Genomic DNA, 21,409 nt, shown 5'->3' on the forward strand with positions numbered 1-21,409 from the left:
TTTTGGTAGCCATTACCTCAGCTAAAAGAGTGTCGGAGCTTCAAGCTGTCTGTATTAGAGCCCCGTATCTGTTTCTTCATAAGGACAGGATCTCTCTCTCTCTCAGGATTAACCCATCTTTCCTACCTAAAGTGGCCTCCGAGACGAACATCAATCAGTCCATTAATCTCCCAGTTTTCTTCCCTAATTATCAAAACAAAGGGGAGTACAAACTTCATTTGTTAGATGTTCATAGGCAATTACAATTTTATTTACACAGAACAGCGGCCTTCTGCAAGTCTGATCAGCTGTTTGTCTCTTTGCTAAACCCTTCTTGGGTAAGCCTGTGTCTCTGGCCAGATGGATTAAGAATTGCATTTTGTTCATATATAAACTATCTGGCCTGCCAGAACCTACTGGGGTTCGCGCTCACTCTACCCGTTCTATGGCTACATCAGCTGCATTCTGGTCAAGAATTCCCTTGGATGACATTTGTTCTGTGGCTACTTGGGCATCCTCTCATACCTTTATCTCTCACTATAAATTGGATTTAGTGTCTAGAGGAAGGGCGGCTTTTGGCTCTGCAGTGCTCCGGAATATCCTTCCTTGAAATTATTGTCTTAGAAAACATTGTTTTTAGTGGCTATAACTTCTGCTAGGAGAGTCTCAGAACTGCAAGCCCTCACCATTCGACCTCCTTACATTGTTTTCCACAAGGATAGAGTCTCACTTAGAACTAATCCTTCCTTTCTTCCCAAGGTATGTTCAGAGCAAAATCTCAACACAACTATCGAACTACCAGTTTTTGTTCCAAATCATACTAATAAATCAGAATACAGACTACACCAATTAGACGTCCACAAAATTCTCAGGTTTTACCTACACAGGACTGAAGAATTTAGAAAATCAGACCAATTATTTGTTTCCTTTTTGGACAAAAATAAAGGCTTGCCTTTTTCTAAGGTTACCCTATCTAAATGGCTTTCCGATTGAATTTCATTTGCTTATAAGACTGCTGACAAATTGTTTGTGAAAGGCCATTCAACAAGAGCAGTATCAACTTCATATGCTTTTAGATCTAGGCTCCCAATTGATACCATTTGTGCAACAGCTACTTGGGCAAGACCTCATATATTTGTCACTCATTACAAATTGGATTTGGCCTCCTGGGACAGGTCATCCTTTGGGTCCACTGTGCTGAAGAGTCTCTTCGCTTGAGCCACCCGGGATAAAGGTGCTAGGGACGCTGTCCCATCCAGCAAGAATTACGGTGAGATAGAACTAAATAACATAAAGAAGTTATGTACTTACCATAACGTTCCATGTTTGTAGTCCATTTCGCCTACATTCTTGCGTCCCACCCACCTGCCCCTTTCCTGTTTCCTGGAGGAGCTGCTGTCTGACCTGGTTGTAGTTGTCCATCCACCTGGCATGGTTAGTATTACACAGTCTTCTGTCTGTATGTACATAGTTATTGATGGTTTACTGACTATTAGACACCTATTTCTTGCAAACAAGATCTGGGGAATTGCTGTGTGGCACCATGGGATAGGGGTTAGCCTCGAGCCAGTAAAAGCTCTCAAGCTTTAGTATCAGCTCCGAACCCATCCAGCAAAAATGTAGACGAGATGGACTACAAACATGGAATGTTATGGTAAGTACATAACTTCTTTTTTTCTTCCCAAATTTCCAAAATAAAGGAGAACACACTCTTCTTCTTCTAGATGTCCACAGACAGTTAAGTTTCTACCTACACAGAACTGCAGACTTTAGGAAATCTGACTTTTTATATCTTAATCTGACACTAGAAAAGGTTTGTCAGTTTCAAAGGTCACCTTATCTAGATGGCTAACTTCCTGTATATCCTACATTTACATTGCCAAGAATAGACATTTCCTGTTAAAGCTCATTCTACCAGATCGGTAGCTACTTCTTCAGCCTATCAAGCAAGGTTGTCCATGGATAATATCTGTGCTACAACCACTTGGGCAAAAGCTCATACCTTTATCACTCGTAACAGACTGGATTTGGCCTCCAGGAGTAGAGCTTCTTTTGGTTCTATGGTTCTGAGGAATATTCTCCCATGAGCCACTCAAGAGTACAGTTGGTTGGGACACGGTCCCATCTTTGAGAAGAAAGGCGAGATTGACAATAACACATAAAGAAGTTATGTACTTACCATAATGTTCCATGTGTGTTGTCCATTTCTTCCTTTAGTCTCACAACCCACCCTCCATGCCTCCTTCCAGATACCGTGGGAGACTGACTAAACATGAGATCTATGGATTTATATAGCTTCAGAAATGCTACTACTACCCTCATAACTGTTATATATAGAGAGTTCTTATGTTATTTACCTTTCATGTACTATTATTATTGCTCCTATTGGGGCAAACAAGATCTAGGGAAAGGAGCCCACAAGCTTTGCTGAAGTCCTCAAGCTTTGGTACAGGTTGAGAATGGATCTGATACATCAGATGTGACCTATCACTGAGAATAATGGACGAGATGGACAACACACATGGAGCATTATGGTAAGTACTTTTTTTTTCTTTCCCAGGGACCTTGACTACGGATCAAAGAAAATCTATTGATTCAAACGTGGCTACCTTACAGTGTGTCTATAATGATTCTGTGCACCTTCTCTCTAATGCCACAGAAGGTGTATCTAGAGCAACCGACAGAGACATTTCCGTAAGAAGGCATGGCTGGATGTGGCTGTGCAATTTTTGCAGAATATTTCAAGACGTCCTTCATCAGTACCCCATATGATGGCTCAGCTTTGTTTGGTCCCAGAGTGAGAGAGACTATCACAAAAAGCGAGAAGGATAGCAAGTCCCTGTCTGCCTTGGGGATCAAATTCTCTACCTCTCAAAGGACCTTCTCCAGAAACCAGAAGAGAGGAAAGGGAATGTGATTTCATAAATCCCAGGGCTTTGCATTCAACACTTCTGGAAAAAGAGCTCCCCAAGGCAGGGGGGAAGCTGTTAGAACAGATGATGCCCAGAGATGCCCTGCAAAACCAAGCCTTCACGGGTCCTTTCTTGGAGAAGCCTTTCCAGTGCTCCTGAATGGTTGCCCAGTTGCTGTACTCTGGAGGCAGTCAGGGGTACTTATTCCTGCACCCAGGAACCTGGACATCCATCACTCAAGACAGATGGGTGCAGAGGATCACACCCAGAGGCTGTTGCATTCCCTTCTGCACCCTTCCTTTATGCCCCAAAAGAATTCCCGATGTTCCACCCTCGCAAAGGGAAGAAGCCACTTCAGAAATAAAGAAGCTTCTAAAAATATCCAAATCAGAGACAATCTAAAATTTACTCAAGATTCCTTTTGGTGCCAAAGGAAAACAGAGACCTAAGGCCAGTTTTGGACCTGAGTCGCTTGAACAAGTTTGTGAAGCAAACAAAATACTGGCTGGTCATGGTACAGTCCATTCTTCCATTACTGAGAAAGAATGACTGGATGTGCTTGATCTTCAGGATGCATATTACCACATAAAAATGGACAGATGCTTCCGGAAGTTTCTTCGCTGGGAGCCACTATTTACCAATTCAGAGCTCTGCCATTTGGTTGCACCACAGCCTCCAGGGTGTTTAACACGTGTATGGCAGTAGTGGCAGCTCATCTGCGACTGTAGGTTTTCTGGGTATTCCTGTATTTGGATGACTGCCTCATCACTGACCCTTACAGAAATCTAATAGTTTAAGCTGGTTACTCCTTGCTTCAGCTTTGCATAATCTTAGGATTCACAGTGAAACAAGAAAGTCCAAGCTATAACCAGTCCATTCTCTAGAATTCATTGCAGCATTTTTGGACACAAGACTTCAAATAGCAAAACTCCCTTAAGCAAGAATTGCATTCCTTCACCAACAAGCCGAAAAAGTCTTTTCTCACCAGTAACCACCAGCAAAACTAGTTCTTCGCCTTCTAGGCACCATGGTACCCTCCATCATATTAATACCACTAGCCGTATTCTACATATGGATTATTCAGTGAACTCTACTGGTTTATTGGTTGGTCAGGAAACAACCCATATCTTGTCTATTGTTTCTAACGAATGTCTTCAGAACTCTCATGCAGCAGTGGCTAGAATCTCTGTATGTTCTACAGGGCGTCCTTTCATTCTTCCTTCCTCCCTCCCAAGCCACAATGACCATGGATGCTTCCCAGCTACGGAAGGGAGGGGGGGGGCATTTTATGGAAAAGACAGTCCTAGGCACTTGGCCCCAAACAGAGGCCAGTCTTCACATCAGTGTATTGGAGATGAGAGCAGTCCTGTTAGTATTGCAGGTTTCTCAGGATTGTCTCCATTTGGTTATGGTATCTATTCCGACAGACAACATGGCAGTTGTTTGGTGCGTCAACAAACAGGGAGGAACCAGATATTATTCTTTGTGTCTACTGTCCATGAGAGTGTGGCAATGTGCAATATCCTCTTGCCACTTTCTAATAGCAAAGCACATCCCGGGGAGATATAATGTACTTGCGGACAGACTGAGTAGAACTGTATTGCTCCATTATGAGTGGTCACTCAGTCCATTAGTAGCCGAGCAGATTTTCAGTCTCTGGGGGCCGACCTTGTTGCAGCCTGATGTTCTTCATGTTTCACTGTTGCAGTCATTACATTTGGGTAATCTGCTGGCAGGTTGCCCTCAGTCGGTCTGAATAACAAAGTCTTGGGTCCTGCGTTGGTTGCTGTCCCTTCTTCCATGACGTCAGGTCGTCAGGGGTATAAAACATGCAGCCGACGCCATTTTCATCAATCTTTCTTGCCGCACAGTGCCCGAAGCAAAAGCAGTTCACAAGTGCCGGTCGGCCGACTCCTGAAATTTTCGTTTTCGAGTTTCAGAACCGAAGTCTTCAACCTAAAGCTAAGTACCCCGTTGGGAAAACTTTTTCTTGCTCCTTACCTATGTCAGTAAAAGTTAATAATTGTATTACTTGTGGGAGCAAATACCTCATAAGGATTTTCATTTGTACTGTATTCCTTGCCTGGGCCCTGACCACAATGTGCCTTGCCGGCGGTTTTGTGCTAAATTTAATCAACACACTATTAAGCGTCGGTATATTTTTGCATCTAAATATTTTGGCTCAAGATTTAACTATCCAGAAATGTCATCAGTTAGCAATCCGACTACCGGAATACACAAAAAACGCAAAGGAAAAGACAGAGACAGACCGTCGAGGTCCAAAATCTATGACGAAGCTTCTCCTAAGCCAGTCGCCAGTTTGCCGGTACTCAGTGAGGGGCTTTTGCAACCCCTGATACCCTCTACTTTTGATTCGCAGGCCTCTACTGAGACCCATTCAGAGTCCGGTATGCCGCGAGATGCTTTAAGTATTGAACCCGCGGATGTCTCTACCTTAGATGGATCCGGAGCCGCTGTGCAGTTACCGGCTTCTGAGGGTGTTTTCAGGCCTAAAGATTTGTATATTAAACTGATGCCATCTTCAAAACTAAGACCAAAATCTACTTCTATGTCTAACAAACCGACGCTTGGGCCACGTGCACAGGCCCCTACGCCTAAAAAAAAATGATCAAAATGGCTGAGGATTTAATTACCTTGATCAGGGGTTCCCATCCCCCTCCTGCTAAGAGGCCTAGGCAAGGCACTGACTATGAATCTTCAGATCAGGTTTCTATTTCTTCTGATTCCTCTTCTGATCAGGAATTATCTATTCCACCTTATGGGGACTCTGATGCAGAAGAATCCATCCCTTCTGCTTCTCCTCCTGAGGATTTTTCTGTTGGAGAAACTTTACATACCTTACGGGAACATTTTTACTATGAGAGTCAGAATTTCTCAGAATCTAAAAAGAGGCTTAGGGATTTCCTTCTTCCTCCTTTTGGATATACCTCCTGTTCTAGACATTGTTGATGATGTTTTCTCAGAATCCAGCATGGCTTCTGATTCCCTGCCTCTGGCTCCTAGTTAGCCAGACAGATATTGCAGGGTTCCTGTCTCCCACAAATTCCTTTTTAAAAACCCTACTGCTGACCCTGAAACAATTTCTCAGGGTCCCAAGGGTGTTAAGGCTTCTACTGCTAAAAATCCTACCCCTTCTGACAGAGACTCCAGGGTGCTGGATAGATGGGGTAGGAAGGTTTACACGTCTGCAACCTTGGCAATCAGGGCTTTAAACTGTCAATTTCATATGCTTAAATATCAGCAGCATGTCATGGGCTTACTTAAACAGAAAATTATGTTGATTTCTGACTGTGTGGAAAATAAAGAGTTACAGGATTTATTGCATTCAGCAGCATATCATGGGCTTACTTAAACAGAAAATGATTTCTGACTGTGGAAAATAAAGAGTTACAGGATTTATTGCATTCAGCTGAACAAGTTGGAAAGCATACTTTGCAATGTGGTTTTGGTTCCTTGGAGGCCTCTTGCAGGGCCGCTGTAACTGGATCTGTGATAAGAAGGCATGCTTGGCTCAAGGAGCAAAATCTGCCTGATCATGTTAAAGCAAAATTGTTGGATGCTCCTTTACAACAGGACAGTCTGTTTGGTAGTAAGGCAGAAGAAGTTTTGAAAAAAATGGAAGATAAAGCTAAATCTATGCAAACTGTAACAGATTTCCTACAAGTGCAGCCGCCCAGGTTCAGTAGGCACTGGCCTACAAAAAATTGGCCCTTTCCAGTACCCACCAGAGCCGCTCAGGTCAAACCCAGACACTCCAAATGCTCCAGGTTTCAGTCACAAGGAACTTACAGAACAAAACAATGGGGTGCCTCCACCTCCAAATCTGGAAATAACAAGGCACCTCCCTGCGGTAAAAAGTCTCAATGACTTTCCTCTGCCATCGCCAAGCACTTATCTTTTGACAGCCCCTTTGGGGGGGGAAACTGGCACTTCATGTACAAAATTGGCATCTAATTACCCAGGACAAGTGGGTTTTAAATATAGTATCCCAGGGATACAGGTTTCATTTCCACACGTTGCCAATCCCAAATGGATGGCCAGATCTGCCTCCAAATAATTGGGCAGAGGCCCAGAAACAAGTTATGTCCCTCATGAATATGGGGGCTATTCAACCAGTACCAGAAAAGGAAAAGGGACAAGGTTTTTATTCAAGACTTTTCCTGGTACCTAGAAAAGTCAAATCATGGTGTCCAATTCTGGACTTATCCATTCTAAATACATTCCTGGACATTCCAAAATTCAAGATGCTGACTCTACAACAGTTACTGCCTATGCTAGGCAAGGATGCCTGGTTGGTAACTCTAGACTTAAAAAAGGCTTACCTGCATATCCCAATCAGGGAATCTTGCAGAAGATACCTCCGCTTCAGAGCAGGCTATTTGCATTACCAGTTCTCTGCACTGTCCTTTGGCTTATCTACTGCACCCAGGGTCCTTACAAAGTGCCTGGCACCAGTAATTGCATTTTGCAGACAAAGAAACATTCAAATTTATCCTTATCTGGGCGATTGTCTAATACAGGCAGAAAACAAGGACACTCTTCTACAGCATCTGGCGTTTGTAAAAAGGCTTCTAACTTGTCTGGGGTACACCATAAACGAAAATAAATCACAACTGGTACCTTCTCAAATAATTACATTCCTGGGTGCAAGATTGAATACAACTGCCCAGATGACTTACCTCACACCAGAAAAACAAATTCAATTGATGACTTACTTCAAACAAGTGGCCACAAAAACCCAGCTATCTGCAAGACAAATTCTGCAGGCCTTAGGGTTCATGGCTTCCTGCATTCTACTAATTCCATATTCAAGACTGCATATGAGGAAACTTCAATGGTACCTAAAAAGCTTATGGAGTCAACATTGCCACAGCCTGGAAACAATGATTCCTATCATTCCTTGCCTGCAGCAGGAGTTCCTATGGTGGGCAGAGGCCTGCCACCAAAACAAGGGACTGTCATTCATTCCACCCATTGCCACCGAAACCCTGACTACAGACGCATCAGATTATGCTTGGGGGGCCCATCTGGCAGGGAGATGCATTCAGGGTGAATGGAGCCCAAATCAAATGCACCTACATATCAACCAGAAAGAAATGCTAGCTGTACAGAATGCTCTGACAGCCTTCAAGGACTTTCTTCATCCAGGACAACTACTGGTAAAGACGGACAACACCACAGTTATGTGGTACATAATCAAGCAGGAGGGTACCCATTCCTAACCCCTTTGCAGACTAGCCATGGCTTTGTGGAGCACAGCCTTGACTTACCAAATACACCTACAAGCTCAAAAACATGTCAGACTATGCCTTTCCCCCTCTGCCTCTGCTCTCCAAGGTTTTACTAAAAGTCAGACAGGAAAAACCGAAAATGATTCTGATTGCTCCAGACTGGCCTCGCCAACACTGGTACCCACTCCTACGCAATATGTCATACCTTCCTCCATGGTACCTGCCTCAGACACCTTATCTACTGTCTCAGCAGAACTATCAAATTCTACACACTTGGCTCCAAACTCTGAATCTTGCAGCATGGCTAATCAACTAATTTCACCAGTTACACCTCTCAGTAAACCAGTGATGGATGTCATTTTGGAGGCTAGAAGGCCTAGTACTAGAAAATCTTATGGTGATAAATGGAAAAGATTATGTGCCTGGAGCCAGACACAAGGAATAAATACAGCAATGCCCAATATTCCTCAGATTCTGCAATATTTAACTGAGATGCTTCACAAGGGCCTATCTTTTTCTTCTATAAAAATCCATGCCTCTGCCATTTCGGCTCATTACAACACAGAGCCTCCTCTCTTTTCTCATCCCCTGCTAAAGCAGTACCTCAGAGGAGCCAAAAATTTGAGACCTCCAAGGAGAGCACCAACTCCTGCATGGGACCTCAATTTTGTGCTGGAAAAACTCACCCTGCCTCCTTTTGAACCAGCTGCTACTGCAAACATAAAAGTTCTCTCTTGGAAGACAGCTTTTCTTTTGGCAGTCACTTCAGCTAGAAGGATTTCATAACTATAGGCTCTCATGGCAGTGGAGCCTTTCATTATCTTCTACTTGGACAAGGTGGCTCTCAGGACCAATCAATTCTTTATGCCTAAAGTGGTATCTAGTGTGGCTTTACTCAGACCATTAATCTTCCAACTTTCTTCCCAAATCCACAGAACAAGTGGGATCAGATTCTGCATTCATTGGATGTACACAGACAGCTAAGATTCTACTTAAACAGGACAAAATCTCTAAGAAAATCTGAGCAATTACTGGTGGCATTTGTTGCAGGGGCAGAGGGAAAGCCTATTTCAAAGCAGACTATTTCAAAATGGATAAGCCATTGTATTCGTTTCTGCTACATGCACCATGGTAAACCTGTCCCCAAGGGGATCAGATCCCATTCCACCAGGGCTGCATCTACTTCTGCAGCCTTTCTCAGAGGGGTTCCTACCAGAGACATTCTAGAAGCTGCTACTTGGAGCTCAGTTCTTATGTTCACCAAACATTACCATTTACCTCTCTTCTCTAAATCCAGAGCAGGCTTTCTCACTGCTGTCCTGCAGGGCCTTATAGCTGCTCCTAATGCTGTATAATTCCATTCCCCCAACCATAGCTTTGGGATTCAACCCAAATGTAATGACAGCAACAGTGAAACACGAAGAACATAGTACAGCTGTGTACACTTACCATAAATGTAGGTGTTCGAGTGTATTTACTGTTGCAGTCCTGGTTACCCACCCACCAGCCCTCTATTTCTCTCATCATACCTCTTCTTCTTTCTTTTACTATGATCAAAAGCCTTTTTTGGTGTATTTGCTTTTATTTGGAGGTATATTTTTTGTGTTCTAAATTACATGGGTATATATATATATATATATATATATATATATATATATATATATATGTATATATGTATCATCATTCTCTTTCGGCTTTTCCCGTTAGGAGTCGCCACAGCGGATCATCTCTTTCCATTCCTTCCTATCCTCTGCATCTTGCTCTGTCACACCAACCGCCTGCATGTCCTCTCTCACCACTTCCATAAACCTTATCTTAGGCCTTCCTCTATTCCTCTTACCTGGCAGCTCCATCCTTAGCATCTTTTTCCCAATATACCCATCATCCCTCCTCAGCACATGTCCAAACCAACGCAATCTCGTCTCTTGCTTTGTCTCTAAACTGTCCAACATGAGCTGACCCTCTAATATACTGATTCCTAATCCTATCCATCCTAGTCACACCGATTGCAAATCTTAACATCTTTAACTCTGCCACATCCAGCTCTGACTCCTGCCTTTTTGTCAATGCCACTGTCTCCAACCCATATAACATAGCTGGTCTCACTACACTCTTGTAGACCTTCCCTTTCACTCTTACTGATACCCGTCTGTCACAAATCACTCCTGACACTCTTCTCCACCCATTCCACCCTGCCTGTACTCTCTTCTTCACCTCTCTTCCACATTAACCATTACTCTGAACTGTTGATCCCAAGTACTTAAACTCGTCCACCTTTACCAACTCTACTCCCTGCATCCTCACCATTCCTCTACCCTCCCTCTCATTTACACACATATATTCTGTCTTAGCCCTGCTGACCCTCATTCCTCTGCTCTCTAGAGCATATCTCCACCTCTCCAGAGTCTCCTCAACCTGATTCCTACTCTCACTACAGATCACAATGTCATCTGCAAACATCATAGTCCACGGGGCCTCCTGTCTGATTTCATCTGTCAACCTGTCCATCACCACTGCAAATAAGAAATGTATATATATATATATAATTTGCTCCCCATTTGGGGGGCACCTGACATCTGGAGCAAGAAAAACTGATGAAAATGGCGTCAGCTGCATGTTTTATACCCCTGACGACCTGACGTCATGAAAGAAGGGACAGCAACCGACGCAGGACCCAAGACTTTGTTATTCAGGCCGACTGAGGGCAACCTGCCAGCAGATTACCCAGATGTAATGACTGCAACAGTGAATACACTCGAACATCTACATTTATGGTAAGTGTACACAACTGTACTTTCTCCTCCCTCCACAACACCAAATGCAGCAAGTTCTTCACTCTAATTCCCAGAGAGGGTGAGTCAGCCAGGAACACTGTAATGCCCCCTTGGCTTCGGGACTCCTTTATGCCTTTCCCCCAATCCCCCTGGATTCCGAAGCTTCTGCAAAAAGTGTCTGCAATGCAGGTCATGGTCATTCTCATAGTTTTTTATTGGCCTCGACAATTGTGTTTTCCCTTCCTCTGACCTCATGTAGTCAGCCTTCCCTGGGTGCTAGGTCGGACCCAGATCTTTTGGCTCACCCGTCGGGATCACCTCACCCAACTATTCACTCCCTCTAAATGACTGCATGGTTTCTCCAATTCCAGTGATGATTTGGTTGTCCAGCTTTTCATCTTCAGTTGCTCATATTTTGTCTTCAAAAACTCTCAACTAGAAAAATGTATAAGAGCAGGAGGAAAAGGCTGTCTATTTGGGAGATTAAAAATGCTATTAACCCTTTCACAGCTCCTCTTCCAGCACACCTCTTCCATCGTGGAGCCAGCTGTTCCACAGTCAAGGTACAGTTAATTGCAGTATCCTCTTTCCATATGGAAAGAGGATATTGCAGTTAACTGTTCCTTGACTGTGGAGCCAGCTGTTCCACAGTCAAGGTACAGTTAACTGCAGTGTCCTCTTTCCATATCGGTAAAAACCATACGCCCACTGCACCTCTCAGGTTATCCAAGGCTTTAATCCAAGGTACATTTTCACTGTGTCCTCGGCTCAGAGATCCAATCTCTGCATGGGATACCACCATTGTGCGACGGGCTTTGACTGGGCCTCCATTCAAACCTGCTGCAAGGGCTGATCTAAAACTTTTTATCATGTAAGACTTTATCTCTAGTAGCTATCACTTCTGGCAGGAGAATTTCTGAGCTACAAGCCATATTCTCAGAACCTACCTACCTATTTTTCACAAGGACAGAGTGCCATAAAGAACTAACTCCTCTTTCCTTCCTGAGGTGGCTTCGAATCATCCTTTAATCAGCCCATAAATCTTCCAGTGTTCTTCCCAAATTTTTTGAACAAGGGTGAATATACTTTCTGTTTGCTAGATTTCCATCATTGGTTGCATTTTATTTACAGTGGATGAAACCTTTCAAGAAATCTGATCAGTTATTTGTGCCTTTTTCCTCAGTTAAACTGAGAAAATAAGCATCCAAAGTCACTATTTCCTGCTCTTTGTCACAGTGCATTTTCTTTGTTTATCAAGAGAGAACTGCCACTTTCTTTGCCTCCAAAGGCTCATTCCACCAGATGTCTGGCTTTGTCTGCAGCCTTCTTCTCTAGTGTTTCAATTGATGACATATGTGCTGCAGCTACCTGGTCTAAGGTGCATAACTTCATCTCACACTATAAATTAGATACGCAATCCAGATCTAGAGCTTCTTTTGGTTCAATCATGCTCTGGAATATCCTTCTGCAAGGCCTCCCAAGCGAGAAAGTAGCTGGGGACTTCGTCTCATACATTGAGGAATGGACGGAAAAGACAATATCGGATATGAAAGCTATATACTCACCAAAACAATAGATCTGTGTTTTACATCCTTCCCCAACCATCCTCCTACCATCCTTCTCTTTATTTTTTCTTGTATATATGTTTTTCTTTCTATTTCCATTCTGAGGTGGTTCTGGCTGACCTCATCTTGGCTCCTAAAGATCATGCCTTTCTCTCTGTCTTTTCTCAGCTGTGCAGTGTTTAGGTTAGCCAAGTTGTTTATCTGTTAACACCATTATAATTTTAAAATCCCTTTTATTAATGGTCAAACTCGATCTGAGGTAGCTCATTCCTTACACAATGGATTATGGAAAGGGAGAGGAGCCTGAGCACCGGATCAGATCCAAAACTTCAAAGAGGCCAAAGCCAGATCTGAGATCCATACATTGAGGAAGAACAGAAATACACAACACACATCTGTCATTATAGTGCGAACATAATTTTCATTTCATAATGTTTTAATTGCAATTTTGTTGATTTTTAGTTGAGCTGCATTACATGATTTTACAGTTTAGCCAATACCCACTGTGCCTAGAATTTAATCACAATTTAATGAACGTTTAATTTTAGTTGAGCTGCATCACTTGTTAAGCTAATTTCCTCTTCTTCTTCTCCTTAAGTTTTCACAACTTATTCATGTTTCTTGTATGTAAGTGGTACACTGTTTATTTTTGTTGTTGGTTGTTTCTTATATTACCTTAATTTGCTGTGCAAAACTTATGCAGGCTGCCTGAGGTTTGCCTTCTTCTTTAACAAACAACAGCAAAGGCATTCAGGATAACTGGACCATGGCGTGCAAACAGCCCTAAACCATTCATGTGAAGAAGTTAAATCTCACAGATTATTCTCACTGATGGGTTCGGAGCCGATCCTCGGCTCCGACATGGTCAACAGCAAAGCTCAAGGGTTGCCAGTAGCTCGAGACCAAGCCCCTTATCCCATGATGCACTGCTGGAATTACCTCAGATCTAGTTTGCCGTGGCACAGATCTTGGTGTTCCAGATAGCTCAGACCAGTATTTTTCGATAGATTCAATTATTTGCAAGTTTAAAAACATTTTTCTTGACTTTCTTGTTAGGATAGTTTATATATATATAATCTATATAGTTTTAGATAAGTGCCCTGTGTTGGCTTGTTTTTTTCTACAGAGTTGGCCTAGTAGTTGACCTTGTATTTAACCACATTCTTAGGAGTAGTTTGCTAGATAAGTTCTTGAGTGTGTTGTTTCAATTGTTTAAATTTGTCTAAATTTATAATAGAGATGTCTGATGAGAAAGAGAAGCAACATCCTAAATCTGGCTTCAAAAAATGTCCGGAATGTGGAGAAAAAATGTCAATCACTGACGGGCATGTTCAGTGTGTTTATTGTATGGGGGCATTACACCTCCAAGACTCTTGTAGCATCTGCACTCCTCTTCCAGGGTACTTTTAGAGAGAAGGAGGAAATTAGTGGATAGGGGTTTACTTCAGCACCCTTTCTCGGAAGCACTGGGTGACCAGGATGGTGCTAGTAGATCCTCAAAGTCATCCAAGTCTTCAGGTGACTCGAAAGCATCGAAAAAGGCTAAAAATATCGAGGGTGTATGGTCATCGGTTCCACTGTCCTCAGAACCGAGTGTCCCTTCTGTTCGGAGCCAGCTCACAGCTTTGGAGCCAGTTTCTGAGATTCCCTCATCTCCTCTGCTCCAGTCAGCACCCACGGTGCACTCCTCAAAGTCTTCCATCAGCCTCTCAGATCTGGATATGGACCGGTTGGTGCAGAAGCTTTTATGAGCACCAGACCTTGCCAAATTGTTGTCGGCTCCGACGCCTTCATCGGAGCCAAAGACCATTAACCCGGACTTAAATACTCCTCCTCCAAGCCGTACTGGCCTTTTGGAGCCAAAGGAGCCCGACCTGATGGTTGTTGAGCCTCTGGAGCCGAGACCTGCTCCGGTGTTATCGGTTCCATCTACTCGGACATCCTCGGCGCCGACCAGAGACTCTAGGAGCCGACACTCTCCTGTCGGTCCGGAGAGGATAGTCGTACCGATTTGTTGGTGCCGACTCTTCCTCTCGGGGCTTTGGCTCTGATGAGCTCTGCTGAGCTCTGCTCCGTCCTCTGGCTCGGAGCCCATGGCCTCGGTGCGGGAGGATCGGACTGTCCCTTCGGATCCATCTACTCCTTCTCGTCGGAGCCATGATGAGAGTCCTGTCTCCAAAGACATCATCAGCATCCGGTCTGGCTTCCTCCTCCCCTCAAGCCCCTGTGTCCGCTCCTGCTTGTACCGGGTCCACCCAAACGTAGAGACCCTGAGCCTCAAGTAGCCCCACAGGGCGCCCCCTGCTCTTCCGAGACTTCCCAGATCCCCCCACTGAGGAGGTACCCAGGAAGAGACTGTGCAAGAGGAGGCACTTGGACTCCCCACAGGAGTCTTTGACATCTGACACTGACTTGGATGAGTCAGAAGGGTCCCCTCGATCCCCCTCTGAGGATATCTCCTTTGTGGAGATATTGGAGATCCTTAATCAGAGGGGCGGGTGACAGTCCAAAAGCCCTACTGAAGACGAGTCAGTGCTCTTGAAGGCTTTCGGGTCTCGACCTTCTGCTTCTTGGGTGTCTCCGCCTTATGATGAGCTCATGGAACTGATCTCTCATAAGGCGTGGGAGCCTCCAGAGGCCATGGAACCTGTCCCTCAGAAGCCAAATAAGTTCATCTCTGCCCCAGTGGACAAGGCCTTTTTGACTAAGGGAGTGCCTGTTGATGCCATGGTGGTGGTGGCAGACACCAAAAAGGAAACGTCTGAGATGTCCTCATCTATCCATCCTCCTAACAGAGATTCTAGGATCATGGATAGATATGGGAAACGCATGTTTAGTTCAGTGACCTTTTCTTTTCGATCACTGAACTATTTAACCCATTTTACAAGACTACAAAGAGATCTCCTGAAAGAGCTTGGAGATACTCTCCAGGGTACAGTAGCTTCAGGGGTTGCCGACAAAGTTAACACACAGCTCGCTACCCTAAACTCGATTGTAAACTTGTCCATGCGTCTCATATCTTACGCAGCTGATGGTTCGAGTAGAGCCGCTAGTTCAGGCATTGCCCTGCGCAGACAAGCCTGGATGCATCTCTGTTCCCTTGCGGTGCCTTCAAGTCTTCCTTTTTCAACACCTCATTTGATGGCTCATCCCTGTTTGGGCCCAAAGTAAAGGAAACTCTAACCAGGTGTGAGCAGGAAGGCAAGAGATTATCTGCCATTGGAGTCTGTTTTTCTACCCCTACTCAGCCGTATCCTAAGGGCAGAAAGATGTGGTTCCGAAAAGCACAGGGAGCCTTTCAGGACACACATGGAGAAACCCCCTCTAGAGGCAGAGGAGGGGGTTATAATGGAAGACGCCACCCGCACAGTGGGGGGGGGGGGTCCACAACAGCAGGATGACAGATGCCAGTTCTCTGGTCAGCCCTACCAGCACTCCTGAAAGGAGACCTGGCTGTCCGGCTCTGGAGGCAGTCGGGGGTCGCTTATCTTTGTACCCAGAAGCCTGGCTAAGCATAACATCCAATACCTGGGTACAAAGCATCATTTCCAGAGGGTACTTCATAGCGTTCTCTTCCCCTCCCACTCCTGTAAACAGAATCCCTGATGTTCCACCCAGTCTCAGGGAACAAGCAACTATAGAGGTCCGCAAGTTGCTAGAAAAAAGTCATCCAGCCAGTCCCAGCAGACCAAATTGGATTCAGAACTTACTCAAGATTTTTTTTGGTTCCAAAGAAAACAGGGGATTGGAGACCTATGTTGGACCTCAGCTAACTCAACCAATTTGTAAAAGAGAGAAGTTCCGAATGGTCACGCTTCAGGCCATTCTTCCCTTTCTAGGGAAAGGTGATTGGATGTACTCCATCGATCTCAAGGATGCGTACTACCACATAAAGATGGACAGACACTCCAGAGATCATCTGCATTTCTGGCTGGGAGTCAATCACTACCAGTTTCAAGCCCTGCCCTTTGGTCTCACTACAGCCCCCAGAGTGTTCACCAAATGCATGGCAGTGGTCCCGGCTCACCTGAGGCATCTAGGATTCCAGGTGTTTCCATATCTAGACGATTGGCCCCTCACTGCTACCACCAGGCATCAATTGATTCAGGCAACACAATCTACTCTGACACTCTGCCACCACTTAGGCATTACAGTCAACTTCGAAAAGTCTGCCTTGTCGCCATCGCAGCATACCATCTTTATAAGAGCAGAGTTAGATACCTCAACCACCACTCTACGTCTTCCAGTCAAAAGGGTCTCACTTCTTCGCCAACACGTCAACTCATTGGTGTCAAAGAACAGAGCTACAGCCACAGAGGTCTTGAAGGTACTAGGTTTGATGGTGGCAGCAATTCTAGCCATTCCACTTGCAAGGATGCATATGCAAATTCTTCAATGGCTCCTGTTCGCTCAATGGTCTTACCAGAAATTGCCAATGAACCATATGATTCTTATCTCAAACTCTTGCAAGAGAGACCTTCGGTGGTGGTTGACGTCTCTTCATGTCACAATAGGAAGACCCTTTGTGCTTCCCCCACCAGTAGCCACTGTGACTACGGATGCTTCCCTGATAGGGTGGGGGGGGGGCATTTTCAGGGAAAGACTGCCCAAGGCACATGGACGGATCAAGAGTCACATCTGCATATCAATGTTCTGGAGTTGAGAGCAGTACGTCTAGTGTTGCAGTACTTCCAGGACTTTCTTCCTCTAGGGACAATTGCAATTCAGACAGACAACATGTCAGTGGTCTGGTACTTGAACAAACAGGGCGGAACCAAGTCTTATCCCCTTTGTCAAGATGCCCTCAGGGTATGGCAATGGTCTGTGTCATCCCAGTGTTTTCTTTTAGCAACGCACATCCTGGGAAAATTCAATGTGATAGCGGACAAGCTGAGCAGGGCAATCCTGCTACCTCACGAGTGGTCTCTCAACCAACACATTGCGGACATGATTTTCCACAAATGGGGCCAGCTTTGCTGCAACCTCTTTGCCAGTCACATCAATACCAAATGCAGAAGCTACTTTGCCCTAATACCACCTCCGGGACATCCTCCGAGAGACGCACTTGTACACGATTGGCCTCCGGGTCTCCTATATGCATTCTAACCAATTCCATTGATACCCAGGTTTTTACAGAAAGCAAAATCACTGGGAAGGACTGTTATACTTATAGCCCCCCGTTGGCCTCGACAGATTTGGGTCATTTTTCTTCACCATCATCTGCTGGATGATCCATGGATCCTGGACCCAGTTCCATACCTCCTGACACACCCGTCAGGGGGGCCTCCATCCTTCATTGCAGTCTCTAAAGCTGACTGCTTGGCTGATCCACTTCCCCAAATAGCCAGGCTTCCTTCACTCTCAGATGACACAAGACAAATTCTATTGTCTTCTCATAAGCCATCCACCAGAAAACTATATCGCAGTAAGTGGAAAAGGTTCTCCATTTGGGCCAGTATACAAAAAATTGACTCTTTCCGGGCTACTTTGTGTCCATTTTAGAGTTTTTGACAATGATTTTTAAGGAAGGAGCAGCAGCTGCCACAGTTTGGGTTCAGTTAGCCGCCATATCTAATTTTCACCTTGGATTGGATGGGTTAAATATTATGGCCCATAAGTTATCTAAGGTTTTTCTCAAAGGTGTTTTTTCATGAGACCTCCTGTCAAAATCCCTTATTCTCCCTGGAATTTGAATTTTATGCTATCTCAAATAATTCTTACCCCTTTCGAACGAGCGTCATCTTGTGATCTCAAATTTTTGTCCTGGAAAACTATTTTTCCAGTGGCCATTACTTCTGCCCCCAGTGTCAGAACTTCAAGCATTATCTATCAGACCTCCTCATATGATTTTCCATGCTGATAGAGTATCTCTCAGAACAAACCCCTCCTTTTTGCCTAAAGTCTGTTCTGAGTCTAATATCGATCAGGTCATTGAGTTGCCAGTCTTTTTTCCCAACCATTCCAACAAATTGGAATACATGATGCACAAACTTGACATACTCAGACAGCTCAGATTTTATCTTGATAGAACTAAGGATATTAGAAAATCAGATCAACTCTTTGTATCCTTTTCGGAGGCCAGAAAAGGTAGACCAGTGGCTAAAACAACCCTTTCAAAATGGTTATCGGATTGTATCTCATTTGTTCATGCAAATGCTAACATACCTTTGCCACACAAAGCAAAGGCTCATTCAACCAGAGCTGTTTCTACATCTTCTGCTTTTCAAGCTAAATTGCCCCTTGATAACATTTGTGCTGCAGCCACTTGGTCTAAGCCTCATACCTTTTTCACTCATTACAAAGTAGATAAGGCTTTCAGGGACAGGTCTTCTTTTGGTTCTACGGTCCTGAAAAATGTAGTCCTGTGAGCCACCCAGGATTGCGGGTGCTAGGGACACTACCCATTAGTGAGAATAAATGGTGAGATTTAACAACTTCACATAAAGAAGTTATATACTTACCATAACGTTCCATGTGAGTTGTTTATCTCGCCTTTATTCTCATGTCCCTCCCTCCATCCCCCTCCTGGCTGACAGTTGACCTAGAGGCTAGTATCATCCTGGTTGTTCAGTACTACTTCTTCCTTCTTGGGGAGTGCACCCCTTACAGGGGTATATATACACGCAGCAAATAAGATCTGAGGTAATTCCAGCAGTGCATCATGGGATAAGGGGCTTGGTCTTGAGCTACTGACAAACCTTGAGATTTGCTATCGGCTGTGTCGGAGCCGAGGATCATCAGTGAGAATAAAGGCAAGATAAACAACTCACATGGAACGTTATGGTGAGTACATAACTTCTTTTTCTCTCTCATTCTCCAGTCCATCCTTTCTCTAAACTTCCTTCAGTGTTCATACAAGTTTAGTTTTCCATGTTTCCAGGTCATTAACCCCTTCCTTTTTTCTGTTCTAGTTAGCAACCAGCTAAACTTTACTTGCCACAAGTAACTACAGGCACTTACAGTCAGACATCAGTAAGAGTAGTTCAAAATCTCCTACAGCAAGACAGACGTCTTCTAACACTTTTTAATCTCAACCCAGCATTGAGCTAACAGATAAGGCTCAGTTTTTTTATCTGCCAGAAATGTTCTCAATTTGTTGTAGCAGTCAGCAGCTATTAAAGGGGTAAAAAGGCATGCAAAATATTGCATGAGAACCATAAGAATTAACCAGAGTAGGTTAGAAAACATTGGGAAGAAAGACTGGAAAAGCAGTTTACAAGAAAACAATGAAAAGACATCCCTCCCAAGCATAGAATCAAGTGTTGAAGGTTTAGAATCTTTGCTTGGAAGTGTTTGCATAGGTATTTTTACACCCAAAGCAAACTTCAAAGAATTTTTCCTCAGCTATCTCAGCTAGTTAGCATTTGTTGGAGGTGTGACAGAGAAGAAGGAGGTAACTAGGAACATACGTTTTGGGAGTGTAATGAGTTGGCGGATTTTAAAAATTCCCTACAGAGTACTCTGTCCGAAGTACTGGGTTAGCAAACAGCTGCAAGGAAGGAAATTACTCTTTTGAGCTGGGATACAGGATCTGAATTGCCTAGACATAGTAAGGCCTTAAGTTTAATTCTGTTGGCTGCCAAAAAAGCAATTACTAGAAAAGTTTATACTCCAAAATGTCCCTGTTCAGTTTTTTAATCTTCCTGTTAATATTAACTGAACATGATTCATCTATCTTATCCCATCATAGCAAAATATTTATTTCTCTCCTCTTCAACAGTATGTAACAAGTCATTTGTAATACAGTCGTTTAAATGTTCTATAACAGTAGTGAGTTCATCCATTCTAGTTTCATTACATCTAATAACAATCTTGACCACATCAAGCCCATATCTATTAAAAATCTCCACAAGGTCATTGTAGAAAACAGAACTATTATCAATGTTGTTGGGGAATTTAAACACTCTCAAACCTTTGGGGACAATTCCCCTTTTCAAACACCCCCCTAGGTAATCATTATAAATTTTGAGAGCCTTAAACTTCCCCAACACTTCAGCTAGTTTATTAATGTTATTTCTGCATGTGTCATTGTTTGCTTGAACATTAGTGACACTATTATTTGCACCCGACTCAAAATTAATGTTATCAATCAATTAATTGATGCAAAGGTTTTATTGGTTAATTAGTTAATTATTTAATGTGAGGAGTTATATAAGCATGTGTATTTTTGTGGATTGTGTTATCTGATGAAGTCTGAGGACGAAAACACATTGTGTGTTGTCAGCGTTAATAAAACTTTGTAGATTACTACTTTGTGGTTGGCAACTGCTTTTTCCAAACTCCTGGTTTGGTTATTGTAGAACACATTTTCACAATTGAAAGCAATTGAACCCTTTTTAACTTGTAGCTAAATAAACTACCTAAGTGCCTCCCCACTGGTATGAGTTTAACTATTAATCTTTTTGTTCAGCTAAAGTAGGACCAGGTCCATACAAACCATTGGAGTTACTTACTCCCTTTACTTTTCTCCTTTTCTCTTCAAAATCCACCTACCTGACACACTTCTTTGTCTTCATTTTTACCATAAATTCCATTTCTGTTGGAATTTGTTAAAACTTGCCACAGGAGTAAGGAATCCCTGCTCTGCTCAGGGTTGCTCTGCACCTCTACCACCGATTCCCACCTACCCCCACTTAGTCTACATTTAAACCCTGCTAACGCCACCTCTTTTCTCATACTGACCAGTTAGATTTTCACCATAACCACTTTAGTACTGCGTTCATAATTCATCATATCATCTTATCTCTTCCAAAATCAACCCTATTCCCTCTTTGTATCTCAAATCCTCTAAAGTCTTTAATGTTCATCGAAGAAACCCTCTTCTTGTTTCTATTTCTCTTTCTCCATTCTGTATCATTCAGATCCCATTAACAATTTCTGTACATCTACACTACCATCATCATCTTTTGAAACTGCCTCCTCCCTCA

The 21,409-nt window shown here is 43.6% G+C and overlaps 1 protein-coding gene across 1 annotated transcript in view; it reads left to right on the plus strand.

Annotated features, from left to right (window-relative positions):
- JAM3 (junctional adhesion molecule 3) overlaps positions 1 to 21,409 on the plus strand; it is a 1,464,991-nt gene that overhangs the window by 1,303,930 nt on the left and 139,652 nt on the right. The window lies entirely within an intron of this gene.

Source organism: Protopterus annectens, chromosome 8.part0, assembly GCF_019279795.1.
Source record: "Protopterus annectens isolate FY-2018-M chromosome 8.part0, PAN1.0, whole genome shotgun sequence".
Taxonomy (NCBI): domain Eukaryota; kingdom Metazoa; phylum Chordata; order Ceratodontiformes; family Protopteridae; genus Protopterus; species Protopterus annectens.